Here is a 16139-nt window from a genome sequence, read left to right on the forward strand (position 1 = left end):
TACACTGAAAAAAATGTTTCATTCATCCAATTAAAAAATTTTTTTGGTAATGATTCACATCTATATTTTTTTAACTTGAGCCAATGAAAAATAAATAACTTGCCCGTAGGGCAAAAATAAATAAATAATAAATAAAAAATTGAAAAACAAATAACTTGCCCTTAGGGCAAGTTATTTACAGTGGGTACGGAAAGTATTCAGACCCCCTTAAATTTTTCACTCTTTGTTGTATTGCAGCCATTTGCTAAAATCATTTAAGTTAATTTTTTTTCCTCATTAATGTACACATAGCACCCCATATTGACAGAAAAACACAGAATTGTTGACATTTTTGCAGATTTATTAAAAAAGAAAAACTGAAATATCACATGGTCCTAAGTATTCAGACCCTTTGCTGTGACACTCATATATTTAACTCAGGTGCTGTCCATTTGTTCTGATCATCCTTGAGATGGTTCTACACCTTCATTTGAGTCCAGCTGTGTTTGATTATACTGATTGGACTTGATTAGGAAAGCCACACACCTGTCTATATAAGACCTTACAGCTCACAGTGCATGTCAGAGCAAATGAGAATCATGAGGTCAAAGGAACTGCCTGAAGAGCTCAGAGACAGAATTGTGGCAAGGCACAGATCTGGCCAAGGTTACAGAAAAATTTCTGCTGCACTTAAGGTTCCTAAGAGCACAGTGGCCTCCATAATCCTTAAATGGAAGACGTTTGGGACGGCCAGAACCCTTCCTAGAGCTGGCCGTCTGGCCAAACTGAGCTATCGGGGGAGAAGAGCCTTGGTGAGAGAGGTAAAGAAGAACCCAAAGATCACTGTGGCTGAGCTCCAGAGATGCAGTCGGGAGATGGGAGAAAGTTGTAGAAAGTCAACCATCACTGCAGCCCTCCACCAGTCGGGGCTTTATGGCAGAGTGGCCCGACGGAAGCCTCTCCTCAGTGCAAGACACATGAAAGCCTGCATGGAGTTTGCTAAAAAACACCTGAAGGACTCCGAGATGGTGAGAAATAAGATTCTCTGGTCTGATGAGACCAAGATAGAACTTTTTGGCCTTAATTCTAAGTGGTATGTGTGGAGAAAACCAGGCACCTGTCCAATACAGTCCCAACAGTGAAGCATGGTGGTGGCAGCATCATGCTGTGGGGGTGTTTTTCAGCTGCAGGGACAGGACGACTGGTTGCAATCGAGGGAAAGATGAATGTGGCCAAGTACAGGGATATCCTGGACTAAAACCTTCTCCAGAGTGCTCAGGACCTCATACTGGGCCGAAGGTTTACCTTCCAACAAGAGAATGACCCTAAGCACACAGCTAAAATAATGAAGGAGTGGCTTCACAACAACTCTGTGACTGTTCTTGAATGGCCCAGCCAGAGCCCTGACTTAAACCCAATTGAGCATCTCTGGAGAGACCTAAAAATGGCTGTCCACCAACGTTTACCATCCAACCTGACAGAACTGGAGAGGATCTGCAAGGAGGAATGGCAGAGGATCCCCAATTCCAGGTGTGAAAAACTTGTTGCATCTTTCCCAAAGACTCATGGCTGTATTAGATCAAAAGGGTGGTTCTACTAAATACTGAGCAAAGGGTCTGAATACTTAGGACCATTTGATATTTCAGTTTTTCTTTTTTAATAAATCTGCAAAAATGTCAACAATTCTGTGTTTTTCTGTCAATATGGGGTGCTGTGTGTACATTAATGAGGAAAAAAAATTAACTTAAATGATTTTAGCAAATGGCTGCAATATAACAAAGAGTGAAAAATTTAAGGGGGTCTGAATACTTTCCGTACCCACTGTATATATTATACACACACACACATACATATACACACACACGCACAAAGAAAAACAAGTAGATAGAATAGAAAAAATAGAAAGCTAGTGTTTTTTTTTTATAAAAAAAGAAGATAAATATATAAAGTAGATTTAAATAGAATAGAAAGTGCTAGAGTTAGAGGGTCAAATAAAGGTGGAACAGATGTGTTTTTAGTCGTTTCTTGAAGATGGTTAAGGACTCAGCTGCTCGGATTGATTTGGGCAGGTCATTCCACCAGGAGGGAACAGTTAATGAAAAAGTCTGTGAAAGTGATTTTGTGCCTCTTTTAGATGGCACAATAATACGCCGTTCACTTGCAGAACGCAAGCTTCTAGAGGGCACATAACTCTGAAGTAATGAATTTAGGTAAATGGGTGCAGAGCCAGTGGTGGTTTTGTAGGCAAACATTAATGCCTTGAATTTAATGCGAGCAGCTACTGGTAGCCAGTGCAAATTGATGAACAGAGGTGTGACATGTGTTCTTTTCGGCTCATTAAAGATTAATCTTGCAGCGGCATTTTGGATTAATTGTAGAGGTTTGATAGAAGTGGCTGGAAGACCTGCCAAGAGAGCATTGCAATAGTCCAGCCTGGATAGAACAAGAGCTTGAACAAGGAGTTGTGTTGCATGTTCTGAAAGAAAGGGCCTGATCTTCCTAATGTTGTATAAAGCAAATCTGCAGGACCGGGCAGTTTTAGCAATGTGGTCTGAGAAATTCAGCTTATCATCAATCACAACTCCAAGGTTTCTAGCTGTTTTTGAAGGAGTTATGGTTGATGAGCCTAACTGGATGGTGAAATTTTGATAAAGTGATGGGTTTGTTGAAACCACAAGCAGTTCTGTCTTAGCCAGGTTGAGTTGAAGGTGATGGTTCGTCATCCAACAAGAAATGTCTGTTAGACATGCTGAGATGCGAGCAGCTATCGTCGGATCATCAGGATGGAATGAGAGGTAGAGTTGAGTGTCATCAGTATAGCAGTGATATGAAAAGCCATGTTTCTGAATGACAGAACCTAGTGATGCCATGTAGACAGAGAAGAGAAGTGGTCCAAGAACTGAGCCCTGAGGCACCCCAGTAGCTAGATGTTGCGACTTGGACACCTTACCTCTCCAAGATACCTTGAATGACCTATCTGAGAAGTAAGACTCAAACCACTGGCGTGCGGTTCCTGAGATGCCATTTTCTAATAGGGTTGACAGGAGAATCTGGTGGTTCACTGTATCAAAAGCATCAGACAGATCCAGCTAAATAAGTATAGAAGATTTGGAAGCAGCTCTTGCCAGTCTTAGGTCTTCAACAACTGAAAGCAAGGCAGTCTCAGTCAAATGTCCACTTCTGAAGCCAGATTGGTTGCTGTCCAGGAGGTTGTTCTGTGTGAGAAAGGCTGAGACTTGGTTGAACACAACTCGTTCAAGTGTTTTTGCAATGAAAGGTAGAAGGGAAACCGGTCTGTAGTTCTCTAAAAGAGTTGGGTTAAGAGTGGGTTTAGTAAAAAACTATCATTTTAAAAAACTATCGTTTTGCACATTGCTTGCAAAATGATAGAAAACGATCCTCATTTGATCCTCAAAATGAAGTAAATAAATAAATGAATGAGTAAATAAGTGAATAAATAAGTTAATCAAATAAGTAAACTATTGCACGTGATAGAAGATAGGACAATATATGACTATGAAGCATATCACCCAGCACCAGCCCAGAACTACTAATAATTGACAGTTGCTTTTTTTACACTCTTCGTCTTGGCTTTAACACCGTACCCACACTTTTATAGAGTCTGCATGAAAGTATCAGGAAGGCTGTTGTCTTCTTGGAAGGTCGACTTCCACAACTGACCAATCCTTACGCTGTTGCAATGACGTCCTACGCCATGGCCAATGCCAACAAATTCAATAAAGGCATCTTGATGCGACACTCCACCCAAGGAAAAGGTCAGTCACACCAACATCAAAAATGTGGTGATATTCATACAACATAGAACAATAAAATAAACAATAAAATAAGAGTGGAAATTATGAATTGTAGCTTGTAATTACAGCTGCTTGTTGGTGGCATACCAGCAGCACAAATAGCTCATAAAGAAGCCAAAGCATCAAGCTCAATGGTCGGGATCAGCATATGTGAATGGGGCTTCATCTCTTTTAATAATGCTGTGTTGTGTTTGAAACAGCCGGTCGGTCCTGGACTGTCCCTGGACAGCATCATCACTCACTAGAGGCGACGGCTTATGCTGTGCTGGCGCTTGTGAAGGACAAAGACTTTCATAAAGCAGGAGAAGCAGTGCACTGGCTGAACAGACAACAGACTCACTATGGTGCTTATGGCACCACACAGGTACACTAACATCTCATCATTTGACTGTGAAAATAGGTGTACAGATGGTGGAACCAGCATTTGACAGTAGGTGCAGCTTGAGCTTTCATTAATGAGAACAATAGCATCTGTAAATATTGTTACTACCTCATTTTTATAGGGTGAAATTGTACTCGGTTACAAATGTAACCTCGGTTCCCTGAGATATGGGAACGAGTACTGTGTCTTGCTAGATGCTATGGGAAAAAGTAATTTTTTCTCCTGAACTGAAACCTTTTTCAATCACGCAGTGAAACTGCACGGCCATTGGTTCGTGCAGTATGTTTTAAAAACGAACCAATGGCTTGGCAGCGGTGCAGCACAAACCTATGGCAGTGAAGCCCGCCAAAGCCCGACAGATTGGGCGAAGTCATCTGGCTATATAAGCGGCCTCTTCTCCATAGGATTCAGGTTACTTCGACTGAAGCGACGATTGAGTCGTGCAGCTGCATGGCATGGCTAGCAACACAGTACTCGTTCCCGTATCTCAGGGAACCGAGGTTACAAAATTAATTTCTTCTTCTGAATTTGAACAATGTTGGTAACCAAACAGGTTTTGGTCTCTACTGACTTCCATAGTATATTTCCCATTCTATGGGAGTCAATGGGGACTAGCAACTATTTAGTTACCAACTTTCTTCAAAATATCTTCTTTCTTCTCGTACAGCTTTTGAAACAACTTGAAGTTGTGAATGTGAATGTTGAAGGATGCAGAACTAAGAAATTATTTTCACCTTTCACACTTTTATAGAGTCTGCATGAAAGTATCAGGAAGGCTGTTTCTTTCTTGGAAGGTCGGCTTCCACAACTGACCAATCCTTACGCTGTTGCGATGACGTCCTATGCCATGGCCAATGCCAACAAACTCAATAAAGACATCTTGATGAAACGCTCCTCCCAACTAGAAGGTCAGTCAAGTCAACAAGGCATCAAAAAGAGATGCACTTTGCAACAGTACTCACTCCGACCCAAGTGTAAATAGTGGAAGAATTACAGAAGTTGTGGTGTAATGACAGCTGCTTGAGACAATCCTGTTTCTATTGCTGTGTTGTGTTTGAAACAGCCGGTCGGTCCTGGACTGTCTCTGGACAGCATCATCACTCACTAGAGGCGACGGCTTATGCTGTGCTGGCGCTTGTGAAGGACAAAGACTTTCATAAAGCAGGAGAAGCAGTGCACTGGCTGAACAGACAACAGACTCACTATGGTGCTTATGGCACCACACAGGTACACTAACATCTCATCATTTGACTGTGAAAATAGGTGTACAGATGGTGGAACCAGCATTTGACAGTAGGTGCAGCTTGAGCTTTCATTAATGAGAACAATAGCATCTGTAAATATTGTTACTACCTCATTTTTATAGGGTGAAATTGTACTCGGTTACAAATGTAACCTCGGTTCCCTGAGATATGGGAACGAGTACTGTGTCTTGCTAGATGCTATGGGAAAAAGTAATTTTTTCTCCTGAACTGAAACCTTTTTCAATCACGCAGTGAAACTGCACGGCCATTGGTTCGTGCAGTATGTTTTAAAAACGAACCAATGGCTTGGCAGCGGTGCAGCACAAACCTATGGCAGTGAAGCCCGCCAAAGCCCGACAGATTGGGCGAAGTCATCTGGCTATATAAGCGGCCTCTTCTCCATAGGATTCAGGTTACTTCGACTGAAGCGACGATTGAGTCGTGCAGCTGCATGGCATGGCTAGCAACACAGTACTCGTTCCCGTATCTCAGGGAACCGAGGTTACGTTTGTAACCGAGTATGTTCCCTTTCGATACTACACTCGTACTGCGTCTTGCAAGAAGCTATGAGAACAGTACAATCACGCCGTGCCATGGCAGAGGAACGACAGTGGTAATCCTTGTCTTTAGCACCTCAGGGCCCAAGAGAACAAGGACAATAAATCCCTTCAGGCTAATGAGCTAAGCCTCACGAAGGCCTCACCCAGCCGAGTGATCGTTCCAGAAGACTTGCGCAGCCTCAACACCCATGGGGGCCGAGAGCGCACATGTAAGATCTCTGATAGATCTGGGCTTATTACATCCAAACTGCACTCAGAGCGAACTGCGTGCCAGTTAAGCAGAAATAACCCTTGCCTGCAAGGCAGGGACATCCAGGTTATAGAACCTAGCAAAAGTGGATGGCGAGGCCATGCCCACGAAGAGGCGATGCCTCTAGTTGAGTGGGCTCGTACTCCAACGGGGCATTGTAGGCCCGAGGAAGAGTAGGCGGTTTTAAACGACAGGGACCGAAGGTCGACGAACTGCAGCGGCTCGAAGGGAGGACCCTTCAGGGCCCTCAGAACAGTGGGCAGGTCCCACATAGGGACAGTGAGAGGCCAGGGCGGATTTAGCCTCCTGGCTCCCCTCAGAAAATGAACAACAAGGTTGTTCCTGAAGACCGATTGGCCCGTTATAGGGGCATGAGAGAAGCCACTATTGCCGCCACATAGACCTTGAGCGTGGTGAGGGAGCATCCCTTGTCCAACAGCTCCTGCAGGAAGGACAGTATCACTGATACGTCGCAAGTGAGCGGGTCCAGAGAACGCTGACCATTTAAGGGCGTAGAGGTGTCTTGTCGTCAGAGCTCTAGCCTGAGAAATGGTGTTCAACACACACTCTGGGAGACTAACAGGCTCCCGTCGAGTGGCCACAGGTGCAAGGTCCACAGCTCTGGCCTGGGCTGCCATATCGTCCTGTTCGCCTGGGAGAGGAGATCTCGCCTCAGGGGAATAGGCCACGGGGCTGCTATTAGCAGCTGCGACAGCTCTGCCAACCAATGCTGGTTTCTCCAGAGCGGGGCCACCAGGAGCACTTTGCGTTTTCTGTCCCTGATCTGCCTGATTACCTGTGGAATCAGGGCAACTGGGGGAAAAGCGTAGAGAAGGTGGTTGGGCCAGTTGTGGGCCAACGCATCCTTGTCCCTGGAAAAATAGATTGGGCAGTGAGAATTGTCTTCTGAGGCATACAGGTCTACTTCCGCCCTGCCGGAGACTTCCCAAATTTTCTGAACTGTCTGCGGATGAAGCATCCACTCCTCTGAGGGGACCTTGCTTCGTGACAACATATCTGCTCCTCGGTTTAATATGCCCAGAAAGTGTGCTGCTCTCAGCGAACGTAGGTTTAGCTGGGCCCATTCCAAGAGGCGCTCTACTAGTACAAGGAGCCGCTTCGAGGACAGTCCCCCCTGGTGATTTATGTAGGACACCACCGTCTTGCTGTCCGAATGGACCAAGACATGATGGCCCCTGAGGTCTGGTAGGAAGGTTCGACAGGCCCACCATACTGCCAATATTTCGAGGCAGTTGATGTGCAGACTGCTTTCCGCTATCGACCAGTGGCCGAACATCGGTTTCCCTTCGCACAGAGCTCCCCAACCTGTGTTGGAAGCATCTGTCAAAACCACCTTCCTCCTGTAGACCATTCCCAGGGGAACTCCCTGTTCCATCCATTGAGTGTTCATCCAGGGGGTCAGGGCCGTTACACAGGCCTGATCTACCCTGATAATCAGGCGTCCATGACGCCACGCGTGGGATGGGACCCGCAATTTCAGTCAGTGCTGGAGGGGGCGCATTCGCATGAGGCCCAACTGTAGCACTGGAGATGCTGCAGCCATGAGGTCTAGCATTTTCTGAAACCTCTTGAGGGGGTGAGAGGCACCAGCCTTGAAGGAGGCTGCGAGCCGCCGTATGCTCAGGGCGCGCTCTTTTGTGACCTTCGTTTTCATTTGAGCTGAGTCAAATACTGTTCCCAGGAATGAGACTCGCTGGCTGGGAAACAGTGCACTCTTGGCAAAGTTCACCCTGACCCCCAGGCATTCCAAATGGCTGAGGAGAAGGGCTTTGTGAGATAGTGACTCCGTGTGCGTCCGCCCTCTGAACCGAAGTGGGGACCTCTCCGCTGAAGCGTGGGGGTCTTCGAGCGAATTGGAGTGAATAACCTCGCTTTATTATCCCCAGAACCCATTCTGATACTCCCGGGATGGACAGGTGCAGGCTTCGCGGGCTGCTGAGTCGGTGCAGATTTGGGGCGACACGAGGCAGCTGCAGAACTGGAGCGCTTTGGTAGGAAGTGTCGCATGGCTTGGGACGACTTCTGTGCTTCAGTAAGGGCTCAGCGAAGCCCTCAACCGCTGGCCCGAACAGACTGTTGGGAGAGACCGGGGCGTCGAGGAACGGGACTTTGTCAGCGTCCTTGATCTCGGTTAGGGTCAGCCATAGGTGGCGCTCCAACACAACCATACTGGCCTGAGCCATAGTCTTTGTTGCACGCAAAGCCAGGTCTGTCGCGCTCCTCTGCTCCCTGAGTGTCGCGGGGTCCAGACCTGACTCGTCTGCGCTGGCAAGGAGCTTGGCCTGGAAGACCTGGAGCACGGTCATTGAGTGGAGCGCCGAGGCCGCTTGCCCAGACGATGAGTAGGCGCGACCAGCAAGGGCTGACTTCGCCCTACATGGCTTGGATGGATGGGCAGCCTTAGCCTTCCAGCCGATCGCAGTGGGCAGGCAGAGATGCACGGCCACTGCCTCGTCGAGTGGAGGCAACTTCTCATACCCCTTGCCTTCAGCGCCGTCGACCGAGGTGAGGGCGGATGAAGCAGAAGAACGGAGGCAGGCAGAGTATGGGGCACGCCATGATCTGGTGAGCTCGTCGTGGACCTCCGGAAAAAAAGGAGAGGATCGCTGGCGAGGGTCTTGACGGCGCCCCAGCAGGAACCACTCGTCCAGAAGGCTGCGGGAGGGCTCTTTTGGTGGAGACCACTCCAATCCCAGCCCCTCGACGGCTTTTGAGAGGACACAGAGTAATTTGGCGTCCGTCCCAGGTTTAACGTCGCTGGGCTGTAATCCAGCAGCTCCTCGTCACTCCCACCGAACGAGACCCGATCACTCACTCTGGCAGAGGGACGCTGGTCAGACTGGGTGAAGAGAACGGGGGAAGCATCTCTGTGTGGAGAGAGTGAGGTAAGCGGGACCTGAGATGACGTAAGCTCACTCGCATCCAAGCGCTGAGATCCTCTGCCCCGCTGTTTTTTCCTCACAAGTTCCTGGGAGGAAGAAAATGGGAGGGCGCGAGGGGCGGGGTCGCTTTCAGCAAAGAAATCTATCCGTGAGCGCAGAGAGGCGAGACTCATGCTCTCACAGTGGGAGCAATTAGTCTCGGTGAGCGCGGATTCCGCATGGGTTTCCCCAGGCAGTAAACGCACTCATGATGGCCGTCATCGGCGTGCAAGGGAGCTCTGCACGTACCGCAGTAACGGCGCGACATTTGAAACAATGCAGAGAAATTTGCTCTTTAGAAATTTGTTCATTTTTAAAACATACTGCACGAACCAATGGCCTTGCAGTTTCACTGCGTGATTGAAACTGCGCTTCAGTTCAAGAGAAAAACTGACTTTTTCCCATAGCGTCTAGCAAGACGCAGTACGAGTGTAGTATCGAAAGGGAACTAAATATTCTGACTGAGTTAAGATTCTACTCCTATTAAATTGAACCATGTTAATGGCAGGTAAACCATGCATTTTAATTACCATGCATTGTACCTAGCTACCATTGTAAAAAGTAACTATATGGTTTCTCTGGTGTTTGTTATGAAAACCAATAGCCTAAACACATTTATAATACATGCAAATACACATACTGTAAGTTGCTATAGCTTAATTACTAGAAAAAAATTACTGTAGTTATATTTCATTACTCCTTTAATCCATTTGTATAATAACAAAAACATTCTTGGCCTGATTAACCAAGATTTCCATAAAACAAACAAAACAAGCACTTCAAATGAATAAAATATCATTATACAGACACATAATATTTAATGGTAGTACCTGATTTCTTAATTGCATTTCTTAGTCTACACTTTCAATAAAACATTTGCTATTGATTTGTAAAAGGTGTTTTTATGCAAGTTTTAATTGCTTTTAAACTGTAATGACTAGCAGGCATGACCAGTGTGGTGTTTCCAGCACTTCAAAGCAGTGATTCATTTTGCAAAGCAATTGATTCAGTTTATTCAAAGTTTCAGAAAGCTGTGTTTCTCACATCATTACCGTTTAGTTGCAGCCTGGAGTCCTGTCTTTGAATGCTTTTCTGTCTTTTCTAGGCGACCATCATGGTGTTCCAGGCCGTGGCAGAGTATCGCACGCAGGTGAAGGACCGACAAACCTTCAATCTGGACGTGGAGCTGTCCGTGGCAGGAAGAAGCAAACCTGTCAAGTGGGCTATCAAAAGAAATAATGCACATCTTACACGATCAGACAGGGTGAGGAGTAACACAATAAAATCATTCAAAATGGTTCTAGCTCCATATTTCAATTGAAATCTTATTGTTTTATTATATAAGTTTTGTTGTTCGCCATCATGTTTAATAAAATCTTCACATATCTCTTTTATATCATGGATTTGATTATTCTGATGACTCGAGTACGTCTGCATTCACTCAACAGATGGACATAAACAAGGAGTTCAATGTAACTGCTAAAGGAACTGGAACAGCCATTCTCTCAGTGAGTGTTCATGAGCGTTTATACAGTCAACAGCAAGATTAAAGCTTGTGAACATCTAATCTGAGACGTGCTGCTGTTTTCAGGTTCTGACGCTGTACTACGCCAGACCTGTTGAGAAGAAATCTGACTGTACTTTCTTTGATCTGACTGTTAAAATGGAGAAAGACAATGAAGGTAAGATTGAGCTCCTGCCCTTTCTGTGGCACTTTCCATACATGACGTTTTTCACACTGCAATTAACTCCAGGTTATTGTTGCTCTATACCCCATATTTAACCCCAGGTAAAGGCAACAAATGACACTGACACTGCAGATATGCAAATTAGAATGTTAACTCAGGGTTTAGGAATGTAAAATGTGAAATGTCAGTTTTAAAATGCGTACAGATGAATTGTTAACCCTGGGTAAATTATGAGCAATGTGAACGTGAAGGAACATAATCTAGAATTCAGTTAACCTTGGGGTTTAGAATGACCCAGGGTTATTTTTAAGTGTGAAAAACTGTATTTATACCCAACCCCTTATTTTAATATAGTATATAATATATTTTGTTTCCCTTTAGCAAAACAAGGAGCCATTGCAAGTTACAACTTCACTATGGATTTCTTGTATGTGAACCAATATCCTAATAAGTATATATTTTTGGTCATTAAATCATTTATTTGTAATTTATCAGCATGTGCTCATGTTGGCTGTTTTTAAACTTGCTTTGTTTACTTGGTTGGAGCCCGAGTTCGACCCCCCTCACTTTTCTCACATTGGCGGTATGTTTGCATCATGAATGTGAGTACTAGTGAAAGCTGGTTACCATTGTGATTAGATAATGACTCTGACAGAGACTCCAGTTTCACTGCGCTCTAACATGGATGAAACTTGTTTTACAAATACAGAGACGAGTTTATTCAGAGACGAGCAGCTCTGCGTCACTACAGTATAATAATTCTGAAGTCAAACTGACTCGGGTTCACACCAAAAGCTCTAGTGTGAAAACAGCTTTAAACACAGAGAAGATGGAGCAAAACTACAAAACCAGTTATTAAAATCTGCTCTTGATCTCCATCTTCACAGCTACAAAGATGATAAAACTGATGCCACCATGACTATTCTGGACATTGGCTTACCGACTGGATTTGAAGTTGAAGAAAGTGATCTTAAACAGGTATTGTGATGATAAACTGATGCAGTTATGTTTCTGTATATAGAAGAGGAATCTAACACTCATCTGCTGACAGGACATAAAGCATTTTGATCATGTCATGTATTGAGGTTTTTGTTTTCTTATTTTCTTGCTCTCAGTTGTCTTCAGGGAAGGAGAGATACATTCAGAAATATGAGAAGAATAAAGTCCTTTCAGAGCGAGGATCCCTCATCCTCTACTTAAATAAGGTACTGTATGTCAGCAAACTGTGGTGCCTGATCATTTAAAAAGTTTTATTTTATATATGATATGATATGATATGATATGATCTGGAAACCATGTGTTTTACTTACTATCACAGTATAAGTTATTTGGGATTTTGTTAACACTTGCTAGCTCTACAAACACAAAAATACATTGGAATGATATCTGGTTATATGTTAATGTGAAAAAAAAAAGTCAAACTCTGGAGACCCCACATTGAAATAAATGGGAAAAATCACCCACAGAAATCAATGAAATACTATAAAAATATTGATTTTGTTATATAATTTGTCAGAATTGTCAGTTGCAATGCAGAAAACACCCCCCCCCCCCCAAACCCACAAAACCCTCCCATAAGAAATGAAAAAAGTAAGATGACACGAGTGGCTCTCCCTTACATTAATTGTCAAATAAAAATCAGCTACAATGAATAACACACACAGAAATGATGGATTGACACCGCTACACATCCATGATGGAGAACAAATGCAAACACCATGTGCTTCCATATGTCAATATATCATTGCATATTCACTTTTTGTTTGCATTGCAGACTGCATATCAGAATCATATTTCACATGACATTTTAAAGAGGAAAGAATAAAATGCAAATGTAATATTTAGATCTAGCCTACGACTTTCAGATGTGCAAAAGAGAACACTGTTTTGCAGTATAAATCCAGATACAGGTTGTTAAAGAAATGCAAAAAAAGACAAACAATCACAAATCATATGCAAATATAATAATTATTTTTTTCCAACAAAATTTTTTTTTAAATTGTATTTTTACTGTACTTATTATTTGTCACTTATTATTTGTGCAAATGTTAATGTGGGCAGTTTTTAGTGTGCAATATGATAATTAATATCATATAATAAAATTACTTTGATTTCTGTCTCAATAGGTTTCTCACAGAGAGACAGAAAGAATTGTTTTCAGAATGCACCAGATGCTTAATGTGGGTCAACTACAACCTGCTGCAGTCACAATATATGAATATTACTCACCAGGTGAGCTATTTAAGTTCTTAAATTAACATGTTTATTTAGTGCTATTAATTATTAAAATTCATGCTTTGAAAAATCAACAAATTTAGTCATGCACATATGTTACGTAATAAGTGATCTCTGTACCATCAGCACAGCAGTTGCTGCTACAGGTAACTAGGGAAGGGAATCATGAGGAAATTAATAATTCCTGTATGAATTGCTATTAACGATTACTTTTGTGGAAGTATAAATGTATTAAAAAAAGCAAATTAATTGCCAAATGTTGATACTGTTTTGAGGATAACTTTTAGTTCTTCTTTCTTGGAATCGATTCATTAAAGTCAATTTGTTGGGTATTTTTTTTGTTCCTAGTCCTTCACAAAGACACTCTTTTAATGTTCATTCAATGATTTACTCATTTGCCACAAAACAATTCTTCAAATTATCTTTATTTGTGGGCTTTTCTCAACAGATATTGTAATGTGATATTTGTTGAGATTAATTCACTTGCATATCCTGAAATAATTTACAGTAGCATTTTTAATCAGTTGACCTCCCTCCTTTTTTTTAGATGCACACTGTACAAAGTTCTACCACCCTGAAAGGACAGATGGTGCGATATACAGACTGTGTAAAGGAGACCTGTGCCAGTGTGCAGAAGGTATCATAACTAATAATAGTGTAAAGAGACCATCTCTTGTACTGTTGCTGTATTTTATTTAAATCATCACATCTAGATACCAGCTGGAATTAGGGCTGGGCGATATGGCCAAAAAATAAAATCTAAATTTTTTTCAGAATGTTTGACCGATTCTCGATTTTTACGATTTTTAACTAGTCAACTTGAAAATGTAACTACAACATTCAAGTAACTTTTTCTTTATTTACCCTCTAGTTAAATAAAATTATATTCCAAGTGCACCACACATGAAGTTGTCAACATGATGTATGTTAAACAAATCACTTGTTAAACTTCTTTGCAAAAAAAGATGGATGAACTACAACTACATCTTGTACAAACTTCTTATACATATTAGCCTATATGTTCAGAAATAATACAAGGAAAATGCTTTAAAAAAAAATCTCAAAAGTCAAGGTAATTCAAATTCAAAATGACTGAAGGTATAACCTCGGTAGACTATTATTAACTGTAAATGTTCTGTAAAAACAATGAAAAGCAGCTTTCAGCCTGTCACCATGATGCAAACATGAATATCAGACATACACTAGTAGTTCTTTACAGGTTTTTATTCATGTTTTCATGTAAACATGGTTTGCAAAAAGTTTGACTGTTGCGCGCACATCTATTGCAGTGTCTCATGCATGAAGCGGCTTTCTAAAAATGTGGCGCTCAAGTTAAAAGAACTTCAACTTCCATCTTCCTGCATTTTTTTCCTATTTCACTGCCGGCGTCACATCTTTGTCAGCACAAAAGCGCATTCTGTGTGAATGGCACCTAGTGATATATTCTACTTCTGGTCATTCACAGAGCGCGTCACACGTGAGCGGTTAATCACACGAGCTGACATGCGGTTGGATCATTCTTTTCTCTTTACTGTTATCATTGGCATATTGTCAAAGTGTCTAATTCTAACGTTTGGGAATATTTCTATTCAAAATCGTGATTCCTCGGTTTATAAAAAATAAAATTGTGGCAAAACATTCAATTTTAATTAATCGATAAAATTGGAAAAATCACCCAGCCCTAACTGGAATAATAATTTTCCAGGGGGTAATGTGTGTGTGACTACAAGTGTTTACGTGTGTGTATGACATTAACTTCTCTGAACACAGAAAACTGCACTTTCCAGAGGAAAAACAATACCAGAGAAGAGGAGCGTTTAAATAAAGCCTGTGAAGGTGGCATGGATTATGGTAAAGGCATTCAGTTCATGACTGTCATACTTCAAGGAATTAAGATTCATAATTCACTCTAATTTTTTAATGCTGCTTTTTTTCATAGTGAACAATTGTATAATGCTTGCACTTCCAAAAAATAACAAAAATCATATATACAACCACAAAATATAAATCATAGACAAATTACAAAAAATTCAGGACACTGTTGCTTACAAAACAGTTCACCAGAACAAATGTGATGTAATCTGACGCTCTTTTAATAGTGACCACATTAAGCTCTAAAAAATGGCAAACACATCATAAGTAGACAATTTAATTTGACTTGTGCAAATTCTCTTGAAGCCAAATGTGAGGAAAAGACCCACATTTAAGTTCTAAGCTGAAAATCTTCCTCTCCAATGAGCTGTTAAGGGTAGGCTAGGCGATTTTGGAGAGGCTATCAATAGCAAGCTAGCTTTGAAAGCATTTGGTCCCACCCTCCCTGCATAATCACAAAGCCACGCCTCCTCCAAAACACATGAACGCGCACAGGCAGAGCAGAGGCTAACCAGTGACACGATGAGAGACAGCGTTGGTGAAGGGTTGTCAGATTACCTCATGTCTCATTCACCAATGAAAAAACATTGCAGTACAAAGCACATACTATGACAAATAAAAAAGCCTTCCAATCTCGCTCGGTCTGCAATAGCGCAACAGAATGAGCTGATGACTTATCATGTCTGCACAAACAGGGTGCGCGGAGGTTCAAATACGTTGACCGGCAGGTAGGGCAGCCTATCTTAGACAAACATTTTATGGTCCTACGCCTTCCACATAAATGCATATAAATACATTTAGACCACTTAAAGGGTTAGTTCACCCAAAAATTAAAATTCTGTCATTAATTACTCACCCTTGTGTTGTTCGAAACCCGTAAGACCTTCGTTCATCTTCAAAACACAATTTAAGATATGTTTGATGAAATATGAGGGCTCTCTGACCCTCCCATGGACAGCAAGGTAACTACCACGTTCAAGGTCCAGAAAAGTACCAAGATGATCGACAAAGTAGTCCGTGTGACATCAGTGGTTCAACTGTAAAGTTACGAAGCTACGAGAATACTTTTTTGCGCAAAGAAAACAAAAATAACGACTTTATTCCACATTTTCATCTCTACTGCGTCACTTTGGACACGCGTTCACGACAGTATCATGACGCGAGCATGTGGC

General features: G+C 42.4%; 1 pseudogene; it reads left to right on the forward strand.

The window, feature by feature from the left end:
* The window catches only part of LOC107749256 (complement C3-like), a 50751-nt pseudogene that overhangs the window by 31433 nt on the left and 3179 nt on the right, over window positions 1-16139 (forward strand).

This window comes from Sinocyclocheilus rhinocerous, unplaced genomic scaffold (genome assembly GCF_001515625.1).
Source record: "Sinocyclocheilus rhinocerous isolate Xijiao unplaced genomic scaffold, SAMN03320098_v1.1 scaffold1341, whole genome shotgun sequence".
Lineage (NCBI taxonomy): Eukaryota > Metazoa > Chordata > Actinopteri > Cypriniformes > Cyprinidae > Sinocyclocheilus > Sinocyclocheilus rhinocerous.